This window comes from Hemibagrus wyckioides, linkage group LG10 (genome assembly GCF_019097595.1).
Source record: "Hemibagrus wyckioides isolate EC202008001 linkage group LG10, SWU_Hwy_1.0, whole genome shotgun sequence".
In the NCBI taxonomy this organism is placed as follows: domain Eukaryota; kingdom Metazoa; phylum Chordata; class Actinopteri; order Siluriformes; family Bagridae; genus Hemibagrus; species Hemibagrus wyckioides.
Genome location: NC_080719.1, coordinates 3,053,818 through 3,073,609, shown reverse-complemented (window position 1 = coordinate 3,073,609; position 19,792 = coordinate 3,053,818). Strand labels below are relative to the sequence as shown.

General features: G+C 41.6%; 1 protein-coding gene across 2 annotated transcripts in view; it reads right to left on the bottom strand.

Moving 5' to 3' along the window:
• Positions 1-19,792, bottom strand: part of zfhx3b (zinc finger homeobox 3b) — a 155,588-nt gene that overhangs the window by 49,893 nt on the left and 85,903 nt on the right. The gene's annotated exons all lie outside the window — the stretch shown is intronic.

Sequence of the window (19,792 nt, the reverse complement as noted above, 5' to 3'; positions counted from 1 at the left end):
GACTTTTTTTTTTTTTTTTACACCCATAAATGGAAATGTCTAAAAGACGTCACAGAAACGTAACTCAACCCCAGACACGTTTCTGTTCTGGCTGCTGATTATTTGAGGATCAGTTCCCCGGTGTGATCTTTATTAGAAGATCTATCGGAATGGATCAAACAGCCAGACGAGTCCAAGCTGGTTATAGACTCTGCGAGGATCTCTGTGTCCACCCTTGCATCTGCACCCTTGACCTCTTGACCTCACCCTGCTGGGTGTCTGAGCGTCCAGCTGCACCTCATCTGCAATCCCATGCTGTATCTGGGGGTTAGGATATATTCCTGCGACTAATATGCGTGAAAAAAAAAGCCTCATTTGCCGGAGAAAAAGAATTAAATTCAATTAATGAAATCCCCCGCCTCCCCACACGCACGTATACATCCACCCCCCAGGACGCAAAAAAACTCCAAACCCCCTGTAGCTGCCCTCCACCACCAGCCACCAGCCTCCAGTCCACCATCTAAATTGCAGTCACATCCCCCCGCTTGCAGAGGATGATAATTGTAGAAGGCCAATAAATTACTACTGCCTCCGCATCAATTATAAGCATCACGTCTGGCAATGAGGAAAATGAGATCTTGTGACAAATTTCATGAGGCTTGACTGCCCAGCAGTCTTTCTTAACATGCTACAGATAGCAATCCCTTATCTAGCCTCTGTAATGGGGAGCTACGGATAGAGAGATGGAGCAGCGGCCATTTAATTAAAAAGCTGGGTAGGAGGCTGAGGGGAGGGGAGGGGTTTGGTGGTGGGTTGGTGGTGGGGGTGAGGGGGCTAGTTCAGAGTAATTCATTGAAGAGACCCTGAAAGGAGACAAAGGCTTTGTCTCTGATATATATTTACACACGCTACGGCCGATTTAATAGGAACACATGCACATTCGTTTTCATGCGATTATCCAATCAGCTGTTCGTGTGGCAGCGTCTGAATCGTGAGCATTGACATTGAGCTTGACTTTCAGACAGGCCAGTTTATAAGTTTTTATATTGAATGGTGAGACAAAACAAAACATCCAGCATTTTGATCTTGTGGGTCAGAAATGTCTTGTGGGTAAAGAGTCAGAGGTCAAAGGAGAATGGCCAGACTGGTTTGTACTGACTCAGTCATTCAAACTACCACTCTGTACAATGGTGTTGAGCAGAAAAGCATCTCATGACACGTCACTCCTCGAGGAGGATGGGTTACAAGAACAGGAGACAGCATTAGGTTCTACTCCTGACAGACAGCTTGAGACAGCGTTCTCATTTTTATTTTACTCACTACATTCCCTCCATTCTATCCTTTTTCAGGGGTTTGCTAATAAGGTGCTTTCTCCACCAGCGCAAGAGCAACATGATTTCGAGAAAGTTTTTTTCAAAAATATATATTTATTTATTTATGATTGCAACGCCTAGTGGACGAGCGTTGGCGCTGAATAAAACGTCCCCTGTACAGAATCCTATTCCCACCTGGCGAGGCGAGAGCGTGGGCGAGGGCGGAGGCTGCCAGAGAAAGAGAGAGTGAGCGAGCTTGATGAGGATTTATGGCAGACGGGGAGACGGCAAAAATAAAACACCAAAAGGGATGGCCCTTAAATCTCATTCTCCGCCGCAATATTCATTGCTGTTGCAATCGGGCACACTGATAGAGCATCGCAAAAAATGACTGCTGCGTTCAAATTATGGCTGCGCTCTCTACTAATATTTAACATCATTAGAAAATCATTAGAAAACCATCATAAAACCTGGGATTATGACTAGAGCATTAAACACAATGATTATTCAGTGTGTTCCTTTCCCGTGCCTTGAAAATGAGATTTGCCTCGCTGTGCCTGTGTGGAAAGGAAAGTAAGAGTATTTCTCATAATTACTATAACATTTGAAAAACATTGGCCGGCATGAATTACTATACCATTATACGATTGTGTTTTCTTCCCCCAAAGCAAAGTTCTTGGAGATGGGATTTTGGGGAATGACAGTTCCAAGGAGCATTAATGTAATTTCACTCGGAGCTTAAGCAAGTTAATTCGGATATTGCTTTTTCTGCCTGCGATGTTTCGTTAATATGTTTCTGTCTGCATTTAACTGGACATGCAGATCTTTTATATATATATATATATATATATATATATATATATATATATATATATATATATATATATATATATATATATATATATATATATGTGTGTGTGTGTGTGTGTGTGTATATACATATATATATATATATATATATATATATATATATATATATATATATATATATATATATATATATATATATATATATATATATACATACACACACACACATATATATATATAAGTATATATATATATATATATATATATATATATATATATATATATATATATATATACATATACTTATAGAGACCATAAGTCCATAAGCGTGTCATGAAGAAGCATGTGCATTATTACTTACACAAAGACAGAGGTTATGTACTGGTGAGATATCACCAGAGGAGATCTGGGATGAGGCCCCGAATTCTGTGCAGCTGCCTTTAAGTGGCTCGGTTCATGCGGAGTCCTGCTGAGAAGCCGAGGTCTGGAACCTTCTGCTGCCTTGTCATGAAGCACAAAGGTACTGACCCTTTGGCCTTGAAATAAAAAGTGCCCCAGGTCGAGTTTTGGAGGCTCGGAGGACTCACAATAGAGGATTAAAAAAATACACACTAAGGACTTCATGACACCATTTATATATGATTGTTCCGCTACATCACCGATTAATGCTGAAGTGTGATCCTAATATCACGGGTTACCAGAGCCCCATGACGACACCGGGTCCGCTGTGCATACTACAAAACCTTTCAAAAGGGCTTGCGATATCTAAACGCCTGTACGCTCCCTGCTGTTAACAAGTCCTTCTTCCCTTTCTCTCGTTTCTTTTCTGGTTTTGTGTTCCTGACATATGAGACAGCTTATCAAACTTTCTTGAATGCAATTAAGTATAGCCAGAGAGAATGTACATTTTAGAAATGTCTGTAATTAGCAACAAACAATTCCAGTGAGAGTGGAGGCTGTTAGAGTAAAAAAAAAATCTCACAAGTTTACAAACAAACCATTTTACATTTGAAATTTGTTGAGTCGCAAACAAAGGCTTGACTCTAGACATTTCTGTACAGATTTGAACTTTAGACTTGTTGCCATTTATACCTGTGTTTTGGGCATTGGTCTTGCTAAGTATGGTCCTGGTCTTGACTGAGAGTTTATACAAAGCTGTGTCTTGCAGAAAAAGCCTAAACAATTGATCAGAGTAAAAACTTGGCCTTGATTTACATTGACCCGCTGATCAACTAAGCAGTTGTGGATTAAAGGTCCTGCTTAGACCCCAGTAGGGGCAGCTTGGCAATGCTGGGTGTTGAACTCACAACCTTCTGATCAATAGTCCAAGGTCTTAACCACTGACGAACCAGCCGCTATCCCTTGAGCTTGGCTAATCCTGGTTGTGAACTTGTCCTGGACTCGACGGTTTTATTCAGTACACTAAAAGACTACTAAACCCTTCTGGATTTGGAGGCTTCCCTGTTTGTCCTCCTGTGATGTTGAATATGAGGAAAGCCACTGTAAATTCTAAGCTACTGCAAAAAGAAATATCTAAAGCTGTATAGCGAATTTAAGAGATTTTATTACATTTTTGTACACAATAGATATAGTCACATAAAGCAGCTTTACAGAACCCCATATGTAGACTGAGATCCCTAATAAGCAAATCATAGGTGATAGTGGTGGAAGAAAAGGCTCAAAAAAAGAAATCTGGGTGACACCAGATGGTGGGATTATAAATCATTACAGCACAAAGATGTAGAAGAGTAAAATCAAGCACAATTTGAAACTGAAAGGATATTCAGTCTGAGCAAATTGTGAAGAATGCTGCAATGAGCAAAGGACAGTGTTTATGATTGAAGCAGCAGTTAGGCTTTCAGGCATGTGGACTGCAAAATGGACTGTTTTGGGGGGACAGAGTGTAAGGTAATCCACTACTTCTCTTAGGAGCGAGCTCTAAATTATTTCCAAGGCAAGAAAAAGTACGAGGTTAATATAAGAGCAGCTCCTTGTCAAGGCATTGAGAGTAATTCAACTGACACTGATGAGAATCAATGTTCCTTTGAATGCATTACTTGGCTGAAACAGGGCTTTTGTCCCTTAAAACCCAGCCGGCGAAAAATGATGCCCCATCAAACAATAGGGAAGGTGAAAATATAGAGAATGAGACAGAGAGAGAGAGAGAGAGAGAGAGAGAGAGAGCAAGTGCAAACCTTCTCTCCATACCCACTCTCACTGGAGCCAAATGGATTCCGAGCACTTTATGCATTAATCAATCAATATCTCTCACTGTACATCAACGGCGCAACCAAGTTATGAATGACCTTTCTAGACAAAAAAAGAGAGTAAAGGACATTTTAATGTGCATAAGACTGTGCACAGCTTAGTAACTTTGGCCTGGTTTTCATCACGCACGATTACACATGCATAAGGCATGCGGGCCATTAATACAGCTCTAAATATGATGAGGTTAGTCGTTATTCATTTGGCACGTGTGGAGTTGACGAGGGAGATGATTGTCAAGCAGAGTGAGAGGATGTCGCTCCAACGCAGCTGTGATGCCTGGCTGAATTCTCAAATCTGACTGGTCCACAGTTGGCGATTCATTTCATTAACAGCAGCTTTGGCAATTCTGGTTTATAGTAATTCACTCATTCTAAAACTGGGACTTGTTCGGCGGATGCACCATAAATATAGATTAAAAAATCGGTTGATATGAAAAGATTTACTGTAAGGAGTCTCTAGTGTCAGTGGTTTGCAACAGTCAGCGGTAAAGTTGTAACTGTAATGGTCTGAGGTAAAGCTGTAACTGCAAGAGTCTGAGGTAAAGCTGTAACAGTCTGAGGTTAAGCTGTAACTGTAAGAGTCTGAGGTAAAGCTGTAACTGTAAGAGTCTGAGGTAAAGCTGTAACAGTCTGAGGTTAAGCTGTAACTGTCAGAGGTAACGCTGTAACTGTAAGAGTCTGAGGTAAAGCTGTAACAGTCTGAGGTAAAGCTGTAACAGTCTGAGGTAAAGCTGTAACTATAAGAGTCTGAGGTAAAGCTGTAACTGTAAGAGTCTGAGGTAAAGCTGTAACAGTCTGAGGTTAAGCTGTAACTGTAAGAGTCTGAGGTAAAGCTGTAACTGTAAGAGTCTGAGGTAAAGCTGTAACAGTCTGAGGTTAAGCTGTAACTGTCAGAGGTAACGCTGTAACTGTAAGAGTCTGAGGTAAAGCTGTAAGAGTCTGAGGTAACGCTGTAACTGTAAGAGTCTGAGGTAAAGCTGTAAGAGTCTGAGGTAACGCTGTAACTGTAAGAGTCTGAGGTAAAGCTGTAACAGTCTGAGGTAACGCTGTAACTGTAAGAGTCTGAGGTAAAGCTGTAAGAGTCTGAGGTAACGCTGTAACTGTAAGAGTCTGAGGTAAAGCTGTAACAGTCTGAGGTAACGCTGTAACTGTAAGAGTCTGAGGTAAAGCTGTAACAGTCTGAGGTAACGCTGTAACTGTAAGAGTCTGAGGTAAAGCTGTAAGAGTCTGAGGTAACGCTGTAACTGTAAGAGTCTGAGGTAAAGCTGTAACAGTCTGAGGTAACGCTGTAACTGTAAGAGTCTGAGGTAAAGCTGTAACAGTCTGAGGTAACGCTGTAACTGTAAGAGTCTGAGGTAAAGCTGTAACAGTCTGAGGTAACGCTGTAACTGTAAGAGTCTGAGGTAAAGCTGTAACAGTCTGAGGTTAAGCTGTAACTGTAACAGTGAGAGGTAAAGGTGTAACTGTAACAGTCTGAGGTAAAGCCATAACTGTAACAATAACAGGTAAAGCTGTAACAGTCTGAGGTAAAGCTTTTTTTTTTTTTTAAAAAAGATCTTCACAAACAAGGCAAAAAGACTTCTTCAGGAGAGAGTCTGATCAGAGAACTGTTTATAGCTGTGAAACAACTAACATTATAGTAGCTAAAGCCGAATAAACACTAGGGTGATTCGTTCTTTAATTAGAGTAGGATAATCATTGGGAAGCACTGTAAGAGAAATAAAACACTTTAGGACGTGATGCTATTTGAAAATAATAACAACGTGGACGTAACACTAACTGCATCATTGATTATTTTCCTAGAACTGCATGACACCAAGTGTTTTATTGCCTCCATAATTGTGTGATTTGCATCATTGAATCCTAACACCTTCACACACACTGCGCAATATATGCAAGGCTGATTATTTTTCCCTCATCATGTCTTCTTATTATTTCTGTATTAGTTCATGTCTTCTATTCTATCTCAAGTACACACTGACTGCTATATGTGCATCAAGGTAAAGCATTTTTAAAGGGTTTTTTTTCTTTTTTCCTCAGAGGATTTGCATCGCATGCCAGAATAAATGAAATAAATGAAATAAATGCATGCCTTTTCCAGTGTAAAAATAAAAAACGTTGGAGGTGAAACAAAACCAGAGCTTCTGTCACACTCACCAAAGCCTGTCTGTTTGGTCGACTACTGTGATACTCTCTGACTCTTTTTTTTTTTTTGGAATGAAGCCATTAGGACAAACAAGCCTGAAGAGTTTTCTTCTTCTTCTTCTTCTTCTTCTTCTTCTTCTTCTTCTTCTTAAGGTGCTTGTGGAGAACTCTGAGAAAATCCAGCTGTCCGTTTATCGCTCAATCATTGAAAGTTATTACGAGTTTCATCCGATCTTAAAACGTGAACTTTCGCAGCTAGAACTTTTGGAACACTCTAAATAAAATACGAAAAACATAATACTGCAATCCTAAAGTCAGATAGTGTTCTCTTGAGAGAGAGAGAGAGAGAAAGAGAGAGAGAGAGAGAGAGAAATGGATTTTGGTACATTTAAATATTTAAGAAAGAGATAGAGAAAGCAGGAGAGGGAGAAAAAAAAATACTTTCCTGGAGGCGGGAAATGGTCAGCAGACAAAGCGCTAAAGAATTTGCCTTTTTTTTTCTTCCTTCTTTAATGGGGTGGAATAAGAAATAGGCAGGGGTGCATAAAGTAATAGGAGAAAAGGAGCTACCATTTTGATGCCCCCTCCTCGCTTCTTTCCCGCTTTTCCTTACGGGCTCTGCTGGAGCGTGGAGGTGAAGCATGGAGACAGAGTGGAACGGACAGGAGCTGACTGCACGAAGAGGCTGAAGAAAGGAAAGAACTCGGGCCGGGGGCACAAATTAATGCTATTGTGGGCCCAGCGGAAGACCCTTAAACAAAGGAGACATCACTCTCTCCCTCTCCTCCGCCCAATTAGATTTTCTTGCACCATTTTACATGACAAAAAGAGCGAGCCGGTTTTGCCTAATTCCACCCCGCCGTATTATGCATCCTTGACACAGGTGCCTCGGAAGCTAAACGAGTGGCAGATTAGCAAAGGAGGAGGGGGGAACGGCTGATTGACAACAACCTGCACACATGGTTTGGACACATCTGCTGTAACTCCATTCTACTTCTGACATCCATTCCCCTCTCTCTCTTTCTCTCTCTCTCTCTCTCTCTCTCTTTTAACAAGAGTCTGACATATTCAACAAATACATGAGAAAGAATACATGAGACACATTTAAAAAATATTCTCATGTCTGTTTCACTTCGCCTTTTGCCGGCTCTTGTGAAAAAAGTGATAATAACGTCTATGTGAAAAAATGACACAGAACTGTGCTTCATTGTATTATTATTATTATTATTATTATTATTATTATTATATTGTTTTGTTACTGTTGTAATGTTTCTCGTGCTTTTGAATTATCGAGTCTAGTGGCTCATGTATCTGTCTGGTTTCATCTGTGACAGCAACGTGCAAATATTGCCATCTTTTCTAACGAATCTTGCATACAAGTAATTCATTTCCAGGAGACACATGACAAATTGGGCTGCATTTTTCATATCAATATCAATTAGGTTGTTCTGGGTGCTCAGTGTAGACCTGCTGTATGTTGTGTAAGGAACCAAACACAACACCGCATGCTGGAAATAATCAAAATCTAATACAGCCAACAATTTTATCCTTTCAGAGTTGCATTTAATGTTGTCTTCCTGAGTTAATATCAGCTTGTCAGCCCGTCACATCACTGCAAAGCAACCGCAAAGCACAAAATCCTCTGTTCCTTTCCCATGACAAGCACTGAAACTGGAGACTCCTTCCTTAAATATGAAATAAATATCTTCTCCTTCATATCATATATCTATACGATGTTCCATTTTTTCTTTGCTAAATAACAAAAGCCATAAAACGAGCTATTAATATAACGTATTAGAAGAAGTTGAGTAACCAAAACTTGACTGCTTATTAAACAATTTATGTTAAACTAGACATGTAATATAAAGGAACAGCCCGAACGTACAGTATGTGCTATTAAAAAAAGCACGGACGGCTTGTCATCTCCGTGGCAGCTCCCTGACGATGGCTCATTAAAGCCGTGCTGTAAAGTGACACAGGAACTTCAGGCTAATTTCTGCCGCCTCAATTTGTCCTCTTCCATGATGGTATTAGCGCCTGCTTGTATTGGGGAAATTCATGGAAAATGCCTTATTATTATGCTTTAGGTCACAAATTCATCTGTGCCCATTACTTGTGGTGAGAAGGAAGGAAGGAGAGGGAGAGAGAGAGAGAGAGAGAGAGAGAGAGATCTTTTACGGTGTATCTGGCATTAGGACCCACTGGAACAAGAATTATGAGATATATATGTGGGTATAATAAAACTGCTAACAACTAGTGCTAAAAACTAATGTTTGTTTGGAGGCCCAGGCTTTTTTTTTTTTGTTGTTGTTGTTTAAAGTTAGTCTGATGGTCCTTTGGTATGTACTGCGATGAGGAGAGCTCGATAAAACTTCAAAAACAATTGTGAAAAGCCCTTGTTCTGAACAAGAGTGGAAAGCAGGTCTTTTTATAGTAGTACTTTCTGTAATGTAACAGTACACAGCGGTAAAGTGGGGCCAGAATCGCGTGTCCTTTCCTCTTGACTGTGCAACACGCCTGAATCGACTGGATACACATTGCCTCGTACGCCGCGGTTAGCGTGAAAATCGACCTTTGCTTGCTTTCTAAACAGTGGATTATTCATCTTAATGCTTTCAACTGGTGAGGGCAAGTTTATCTGGAACCTTCCGTCATATATACACCAACGTGCCTTCCTACCTCTTTCTCTCTCTCTCTCTCTTAACGTCTTTTTAAAATATTTTTACACAACAGCAAGGACTTGGCAAGCCAGAACTGAAAAAAAAAATCCCCAGACAATAAAAAAAAGGCCCATAAACTGCAGCAGGGATTGGAAATTGACAGGCAATGATTGCTTATGCAGTAAGCGTTTAATAGGCAACGTATGAAACAAAGATAATAGCAAATTCAGAAACCAGACCTGGCTTGTGCTTTTGTAATTCCTTCGCCATCTCTGGTTAACTCATGCTAAAATATGACTTTTCTTTCCCTCTCTTTTTCTCTCTCATGGGTAATAAGTGCTTGTGAGAAACCTACATTTGACGCAATCAAGAACAGCGTCAAACAGTTTCCCCCTCTGGAGGAGTCTAGCTCAGAATGGTTTCTTTGTTGGAGTAGTCCATTTGCCAGCGAACGGAACCGTAAACAGACACCGCAGTGAGCAATCGCCAAGACACACAATACAGAGTGTGTGAAAGCAGGTCTAATCCAGCTGATTGAGAGCTGCAGCCTTTGATGTAGCACTTTACCTATAATGAGTGAAGACTGTGTTTAATATTCCTGTCCTGCCTTCGGATAAATATGCATGCAACAGTCACTTCTTTGCAAAACGGAATTTTAAAGGATGTCAATCAGAAGTGCATCGGAAGACCCTGGATGGAGAATGTGCCGGTTAATAATATAGCAATGACAAAGGAGGTAGAGCCCAGACAGACAAAAGAGACAGTGTGAGGGCATGGGCAGTCGACCCGAGCAGGAGGGACGTCATAAATCTGGCCCCGGTCAAACTGCAGGAATGTCCCGGTTTGTCAAAAACAAACAGCAGCTTGTCTCTGAATGTCGCTGGGCAGAGGAGTCCTCACATCTGGTTAAACAGAGCTTTCCCTCCATCAGGAAGCTTAGTCTGAACAAACAGAGGCAATGCTTGGCACTGCTCTGCCCCTACTGGCTACCACGGTGTAGTGCGGGCATCTCAGAAATCATCAGGAATCAGTCACCCTGCAAACGATAAGCCGAGGGGACACGAGTAAATCTGTGGTACATCCAAGCTACACTTAGACAGCTTTTGTAGCTCTAAAAGAATATAAGTACTCTTTGGAGATCCTTGAGAAAATACACTAATGTCACATTGATCAGGAACTCCCGGTCTTCTCTATCGGTGCACCTTTCCTCTTTTCTCTGTTCAACACATGAATAACCAAACACTGGACAAATCGATGGCTGCTGAGCGAGTCCACAGGTAAAGGTTAGCAGAGTTGACTATTGAATTATTCCTGCTCTCCTCATCAGTGCCATCTGCCTGGCTGCCTCTAATTGACAGAGCAGAAGGACAGGCAGGGTTTCTTCTGTATTTGTGGAGAAGTGTGTGTATATATATGTGTGTCCAGGCTCATCTTCCACATTAAAGCCACAGAATGACAGCAGCCGCACTCAACACCAGTCACTCGAATGAGCACACAGGCTATAATGAAACGTGTGGCTTGTCTTTCAAAATGGTGTTCGTTTCAAGTCTCTTCGTTTGACGAGAGGCGAGAGCACATTCTTTACCCAAATGTAAGACGTACGGCGTCTTTGAGTCGACTTGCTCAAAACACAAATCTCTGCTTCTTTCTACAGGGAAAGGAACTCATTAAAAAAAAGAATCAAAATTAAAAGCTTCTGTTTGAAGCCTAGGGGTTATTACCACTATCTTTTTTGCCTATTGCCAAATAAAACAAAAGAATGAGGCTCATCTTGCCTTTGGGGGCAACACAGCATCTATTGCACTCATGTGAGAGTGCTTAAGAATTTATTGGATCTTGTGGCCAGAATACCTGACATCCACAAACTGTCCAATCAATGGCAAATCTATCAAAAGTTAGATCATAATGAGAGATCTGGGGCAGGTCCAAGAAGACTGTTATGCACAACTTGACTATTTGCTTATGTATGTTTTTGTTTTCAGGTTAGTGGGAACAATGTGATCTGTTGACCAGCCTGGTATTGCTTTAGAAATGTGGGTGTTTGCCCAACCAAAAGGTAATAATACTACAAATGGATGACAAATTAAAGGAAAATTGCTAATTTGATCCTTCAGGGTTACGGACTGTCTGTCTGACACGTTACTCCGGTCTCCCATAGGTGTGTTTTGATCTGAAGGCCAAAGCATACGATTTTCATTTTCACCCTCGCTAATTCATTCAGTGAGTCCTTGTACCCTGTGGTTAGTTTGGGTTGGGCCTTGAAGACAGCCCATGCCCATCAGGGCAGACATGTTTAGTCAGAATAACTTTGTATTCATTCGCAGTGATGCTTCCCTCCAAGTGGACTTAAACCAAGCCTGCAAAACAGCTCAAAACAGCAACTCAGCCACAGTTTTTCCTTTCATCCGTCACCCATCTGTATCCTGTTATACGACTTGATGTCTGCTGTAAGTATGCAAGCATGACTGACAGTTCCTGTCTTCTATAGCTGCTAAGCCTCCTGTTGGAGAGTGAGTGTAAGGCTGCTGGCTGCCACCTGACACCGTGTTGCCCCATTTGTGGACTGAAATTCCCCACCACAGCCTGCCGGACCCCGGAATAGAACTCATTAGCACGTTTGGTAAGTACAAATGAGACGACTGTCTTCTGATGGCCTGTCTATCTTATAGATCGGCTTTCAAGGAGAGCGCCTTGTAAATGACTGAAAGGAGGGGGCGGGGGAAGGAGGAAGGAAACTAATATTATAATGCTTTTCTCTCTGGTCCTGCCAGCATGCGCACCTCACCAGGTCTCAAGATGGAGGTTCAGTGAAATGGACTTGAGAGAGGTGGCCTCTTTCTTCCACAAGCTGGGTGTGCAAACATGGTGTGTTAAGTATGTGCGTAGGCTATAAAATACTCAGCATGTGTACAATTTGCACCTTCCTATTATCCCTGAGGTAAAGTGGTGTACCTGGGGATACCTTGCACACACACACACACACACACACACAGCTATCTGAATGTTCCCACATGGGAACTTCTGTTGACCCCATCAACACACACATGACCCTCACCTTTCTCCACTTTCTTCCAGGGCAGCTGGTGGTCACTGGCATGTCTGGTAACTCAAACGAGGTTGAAGAAATCTAGACACAAACCGCTCTGATTCACAGACAATCCCAGAATAGCAGCGGCCTTCTCGCTCAATTTGCAGCAGCAGGATGAGCCAGCAGTGGAATTTAAACAGCGGCCGTCCATAAACCAAGAGGCAAAGAAAAGACTTCCTTGTGTGAGGCTGGACGAGACAGCTGTGCAAGTCCCCGCCTTAACATGTGCCGAATGGAAACTCTATAAAGCTGTCACTCTGGCTTTTTAATAAAAGGCCTAGATTCTTTTTAATATCCTTCAAAATGAAAGGTAATGTATTTATGAAATTCATGCCACGTTCCATGGACTGCAAACAATTTCCTTTGCTTGGCGGCATGCTTTAGCTAAGATTAAGGGAAAGACTGGCGGACAGAAGCCGGCTTGGACCCCAGGGCCATCTCCTGCCTCTAATGTCCTCCCCATCTTTACCTGCATCACGGCAATTCCAGAGTTTATTAAAAAGTTGTCTCGATGCTTTTCCAAGGCTGCTGTTGCCATACCTCGTACCAGGCATGCAGAGCAGAGGGGGTCAACTATAATTTCCTGTTTCTTGGAAGGTTTACCTTGCATTGCATTTTAACAAGTGTGCAAGAAGACAACATTCCAGACTTTGGTCCCATCTACATGTCACAACAGGGGCCAGGAGAGGGGATCACTAGCTTGAAGGGGCTCATCCCACCCTTCTTACAGACTCCTCCACGCCGGTATTTACCACATGTGTGTGTTATATGCTCCATACAGACATATGGCCTCCATCTTTTGCAAACACACACATTAACACAGTCAGAACACTGGCTGCTTCCCTGCTGAGGCTTGACATGTTCTAGTCTGGCCAAAAAAGAAGAATAAGCGCTGTTTAAAACGGCTCCTTTCTCCCCTGTGTTGACACATCCTGTCTTCTGTCCAATGGCTTGGTTAGGCTCCAGAAACAAGTACATTCAATATTTGCCTAGCAATACCACAGAAAATAGGTGTTTCCAGTATTAATGCTTCGATGGGCAGGATGTCTGTCTGTGTTTAGAGACTGACTGTGTTATTGAGTTAGCGACACAGGAAATGCGTCCCTTTTACTAGAAAAGGTGCCGTACTACAAATTCGATTTGCTTCAATTTAGGCGTCCAGCGCATCCTTTTGGCCCGTTCCTTATCGTCTGAACCGATGGACTATGGTGGGATTTGTTAAGTCAGCCACAACCACATGAACTGCAGAAGTGTTTTCAAAGTTGCAGACTGCACATCTGTGGTCTCCCATTTGGGACGTAACCAAATACAAATAAATTATTCTGACTGAACGGATAATGTGTTCCAAATGAATTTCTAATACAGAAACTACTACATTCATGACAAGATATCACAGGAAGATACAAACAAATGTCTGATTTGAATCCCAATACAGATACCAATATTTGGAGCACTAAACAGATACAGACAAAGACACCCCTAGTGCCCACATCCAGAGAAAGAGGCATTGAGACAAGAGTAGACCTTTACCAAAGACTGCTATTTTTCTTGACCCAGTGATCAAGAGCCTGCCACGTGTGACTTGACTACATTGATGGCAAATGCACATATCCAGAGCGCGAGCCCAGCAGTACAATCATCTCTTCAAATACACGCTCTTCTTAACTGCCTAAGCGCCTTTTTATTCCCACGTAACACATCCTTTTTTTTTTTTTATCTTTCTCTTGTGTGAGCTCGTTCTACAGCATTCAAGAAAATAACCTGAATCCATTAACTCCTGTGATATGAGAGACCCCAATGTGTCAAATGACGACAGGCCCCGGTGAACAACACTTACAGAAGAACTTCTGTCATCCGCCGCTGAAGTGTCACTAATCACACGTCACACAAATATGAGCATATTTGGAAGGGTTACACTATGTAAATATACGGCACATGGGGAATTTTCCACAGCGCTTTCAAAAACAAGAACATGCCCAAACAGGAACTGACTAAGCCACTAAAGTGAGGGAAAACTGGAATGGTCATAGTGACGACAGTGAAAGCGACTGCTCCAGTGCCACGATCGTGCCAGGTCAACATGTCTCATCTTGGTTAATCAGCTCCTTGACAAAATGGAACAATCAGCATGCTTTTTCGTTGGTAATATAATTAAGTTGTTTGTGCTGTAAAATTAATAGCTTGTGCTTTTTGTTTGATTTTTTAAATTTATTTCATGTCCATTAAGTCCTTTGGTTCAACTTGTGATGGATCAGAGAGTATACTGGGAACACTGGGGGTGAAATAGGAATACACCACTGAAGGGACACTGATCTTTTGTAGGTGGTATGGTTTCTGATAAAGATAAAGTAGCAAAATGCATTCGAAAATGCAAATCTTTTTAATTTGCCATTTAATTTAAATTACCCACTCTGTTATTCCTTTTTTTTATTTAATTAATTTATATATTTATTTATTTACATTTTTATAATCAATTCAATTACTTGTTTTTTTTTTATTAAATTTAGGTTGTTTTTATTTATTTATTTATTTATTTTTAATTTATCACTTTTTTTTACTTTACTTTTGATATTATCCTGTGAATTCTATTACATTACTTTTTTTACTTTTTATCTTTTCATTTTTATTTCTCAATTGTATAGAATATTCCGCTACCACATGCATAAATATTTATGTTTATATAATAATAATAATAATAATAATAATAATAATAATAATAATAATAATAATAATAATAATCATCATCATCATCATCATCATCATCATAATCAATTGTTATCAAACAATGCATCCTGAGCCTTTTTACCGGACCAGTGGTGAGTAGATAAATCACAGTGCAGTGGTCTGTGAGACTACACTAGAAATCTGGTCTCTCCTCCTCTGGTCTCAGTGGTAACTGAAAGAGGTTGAGGAAGACAGACATCGGCTAAGCGGGAGGTCAGCATGCTTATGCAGCACAAATTCCGAGCAGAGGCAGGAATTAAAACAATGGCTGCTTTTTATTGTTGAATGTCTCTAATAGGAGGAGATTCATCTCTGATCCTCTGACACTCTGTGGGTGCTAAAGAAGGTCAAAGACGTAACACCCAAATGTCCCTCAAAACACCTGCGTTTTAACCCTAAGATTATCCACTGATACTGTGTGTGTGTGTGTGTTTATGTGTGTGTAAATCCTGAGCAAGATCTAAAGTTGGATTGTATTCAGAAAAAAAGCAGAGCAAAGCAGAAAATATGGATCAAAACTGAAAACAAAGCAGTCAATATTTCCACAATCGATTGTTTTCATCAGCGTGTGTCTGCTATGACACACTTTCTCCGAATTAGAGGTATGGATCTTTTTTTTTTTTTTGAATGATCCTCACTGGTGGTGCTAACAAATGACCAGAAAATGAGATCTGACAGTTGCAGAGGCGGTTCACGAAGAGGCACGCTAGCCCTCCCCGATGGGTGGCCGGCAAGCCTTAATGCAGGGCTTTTTACAGCTCTGGAGCTGGTGGTTAATGTGCATTAATGTGTGCTGCCGGGATTCTCAATTCCTTCTGTGCTAATTGTTTTGTAAAGAATGCTGGGGGTTGAGAGGTGCCACTGCTCAGCCCGAGTCTGTGGTACCTCTTCACAGAGAGTTTGATAAAAATACTCAAGAGAGTGCAGAGGCGATTTAAAACACACGTGCACAAAGGTAAAATTGGTGTACAATCTAGATAGGATACTGCTCATACTTCCCTGCCTCTTTGCTGGGACAACGCCATGTCCTGAGATCGTGTAGCTCGGCTGTGTTGTAATCCGAAGCTCTGATGCAGGTTAGTAAGTATAGGGGGGGCTGGAAAAGTAGCGCAGTGGCTAACGCCAACTAAGCTGCGGCAGCCAGGGGAGTAGCCAGGGGAGTTCCTGCCTAGTTGACCCAGAAATCCAAGGCCAGCTTTGTTTTAACAAGTCAGGAAACCTTCCACCACTTTAGCGACTGGCCCATTACCACAAGAAAGAGTTCAGTGCCTCAGAAGAGGTAGCAGGGAGGAAATTAAATGTTACACCATGAGAGAACGGTTCAGGGGGGATTCTTGTTTGAAGGGAGGGGGCACAATTGGAACAAGTCATTAGGTATGTATGTTCATCAAAATAGCTCAATAAACATCTCGAAATGAGGAACAGGGGGTTCTAAGGCAAGCTAAGAATGCAGGAATTCTTTATTACACACTTCATTTCATTTAACGGACCTCTAAAATATATATCTCACAGAGTAGCACCCACAGAGCACCCACAGAGTGTCAGAGGATCAGAGATGAATATATATATATATATATATATATATATATATATATATATATATATATATATATATATATATATATATATATATATATATATATATATATATATATATATATATATGAGAGAGTAGGGGAGAAAAGTAAGCCCAAAGCCAGGCCAAGTGGTGCAAAACATTTGCCCCATGCTCTTTTAAAGGGATCTGGCTGGCTGTACTGAGGAGTTACGGGCACGGACCCAGGCTGTTCCTGGCACTTAGCGTAAGAGAAAGAAAGCTGGCCTAGTCGGTGGGAGCCAGAGCCTGATCCTGCATCTGTAGGGCAATCAATCAGGCCTTCAGCGTTCACACTGCAGCCGGCAAGACTTGGTAAACACCATGTCACAGGCTATTAACAGAGCAGTTCCTCTGCAAGGGCCAAGCAGCACTGACTGGCTGCTGCAAGTCATGACCATGATGTCAGTTAGCAGGTATCAACTCTCTCTCTCTCTCTCTCTCTCTCTCTCTCTCGCTCTTTCTGTTCCATGTGTGCCTGAAACAACAGCATCCCTTTGAGCTTTTCCTGGTTGATTTGCTCTCACCTCACCTTGTCTTTCATCTGAAGCTCTCACAGACAGAACGCAAGCCTAGACACAGGTTTTAATTACCTACGTTACAGTATAGTTGACAGAAAGTTCAGATTTGATAATACCAGAGGATAGAGAGAAGGGTAGTAATTAAACACATCAAAAGCTCACGGCTAACCGGCACAAGCGGCAATTTCTAAATGACATGGGCATTGCTCATCATGTTAATACCGAGGCTATTCTAACGTTTTAATTCACACAGGAGTGAAATGCATACTGAGGAATTTTACTTATGTGTAAAGACTCGATGTATCAAAAACATACTCGGTTAAAAGTAGACAATAATTCTTCGCCCCGGTGAACGGCAGAATGCTGCTACATGAGTAACAAAAGTATTCTAAAGTATTCAAGAAATTTAATTTAAGAAATAAAGCAGATTACGATCTAGTAGCCGACGGATCGGTACGATCCTTGACTAGACGTTTTGAAATAAAACAAATAAATTGTGCCTGATTCCATTCGATTGATGTACAGCATACCTTCACTGGGTGCATTAAATAAAGTAGAGATTTGTAACGAGTAGGACTGAATGAAAATGTAAGGAGCTAAAAGGAAGCTCTTTTGAAATGAAATTATGTAAGCGTGCAAGTATTCGGTTTTGAAAAAATTGTGAGGTTTGCATTTTGGGTCAAATACCAGATTGCACAGGTTTGGTGCAACACAGAGTGGAAGGAAAAAAAGAGATAGACGATTTGTGCATATGTGTGCAGTAGTGTATTTGCATGTGTGTGTGTGTGTGTGTGTGTGTGTGTGTGCGTGTTGCTCTGCCCACACAAACCCCACTGCAGGAGCCATTACCTAACCTCCAGCCAGCCTCACAAACAAGGGAATCCATTAATGTACATCAAAGGTTAGCCAAGAAAATATATAAATAATCAACCAAAAAAAACGTGTGAGAGAGACAGAAAGAGAGAGAGAGAGAGAGAGAGAGAGAGTGAACGAGAGAGAGAGAGAGAGAGTAAATGAGTGCAAGAGGGGGAAAGAGAAAGTGAACGAGTGGGGGGGATTAGACTTGTTTGTGAACTCCGCCATAACCCCCCACCACCACCCACCCATCCAAACTTACTAAATCCCCAACCCCCCATCCTTTTAACCTAAGTGGGCCTTCCTCTTGCCTTTGCATGTTCACTTGTCCACTGCACTGTAGTCATTAACATATTTGGAGTGCAGTGAGCAGAAAGCTTAATTGTCCTTAATTGCTTGGCTAAATATGTTCTCTAATGATTTGCCTCAGATCTGTGACTGCCTTTTGCGCAATTTCCCGGCCGCTGGCTTCATTATCCCTGCCTCCTCAGAACAAAGCGTCTTCAGAGGCCGACTTGCCCCTTTCCAACCAACCACCCCCTCCGGCCCCCCACCCCTTTTTACTCTCTCTCTCTCTCTCTCTCTCTCTCTCTCTCCCTCTCTTTCTGCTTTAGCACAGAAAGCGGCTGTACGCCGGCTGGCAAAAGGAAAAAAAGGGGAGGTGGAAAGCACAATAGAGGCCCTTTGTCAGGGTGCTCGAGTCAGAGTGATTAGAAAACCAAATCTGTGCTGAGACAGAGTGTTAATTGACCGCAGCCCTGTCTTATTAATCACTGACTAATGCAAGGACCCCTGCTTTTAACCCCCGCCTTTTGTTTTTTTGTCCCCACAGACGCCATCTTTGTGTATGCTTAATCGCCGGATAGCTGTTCGATACCCGCGACACGGACAGTCCGCTCATCAAGACATCCACAAAGTCCACCAGAGAACTTGGCTTTTCTCCCATCGCTGTGATGTCATAAACAAATGCAGGAAAACAGCAGATGACTGTGTAAGTGCTAAATATCAGGGGAAAAAAGAACAAAAACAACAGAAAAACTGTTGAGGGAATGTGCTGGATGCAGGATGAGGATTTTTCCCCTAGTCATGACCTGGAAGTTCCAAAGTTCCAAACAAACTGTCTTTTATTAGATATCTGATCTTGCGATGTGTCCAAACGCTACATTCATGCTGCAAGTGCTGAAATGTTGGCCAAGTTTTTATTCACTTGTTCAGAAAGTGACCACTGAGTCCTCACCAGTCTCAAATGTCAGGTTCCTGAACAAAGGAACAGCAATTACTGCTATCACAGCATCGTTAAGGCCATGTCTACATATACAGTGGAACCTCTGCAATTTAATTCCTTCTAGAGGCAAGTTCTTAAGGTGAAAATGTGTACTGTGAAACAAATTTCCCATCAGAAATAATGTAAATGCAGATAATCCGTTCCAGCCACCCAAAAAATACCGTATGTAAACTGTAGGGCTGCTTACAAAGAAATGACCCAAGCCGAGCATTCCATGTCAAGTCTCCTCACAGGAAGTCGAGCCACCAAGCTTGGGCTGAAAATAGAACAGAACGCCCACGCCAGCAATCTGTCCACAAAAAAATGCCCGAAAAATCACCTAGCTTTTGAATGCACGCTGAAGGCAATGTTGGTATTGCGGCTTTCACTGACTGAAAAAAAATTCTCACTTCAGTTGGCTTCTCTTGGCTGTCCACTGACGCAAACAAGTTTTGAACGGCTCCTGGACGTATGCCGTCATTTGATTTGTTCGTATGCCGAAAATGCTTCGAATGCTGATGCAAATTTCTTACAAAATTTCAATTCTTAAAGTGAAAATTTGTATGAGACGA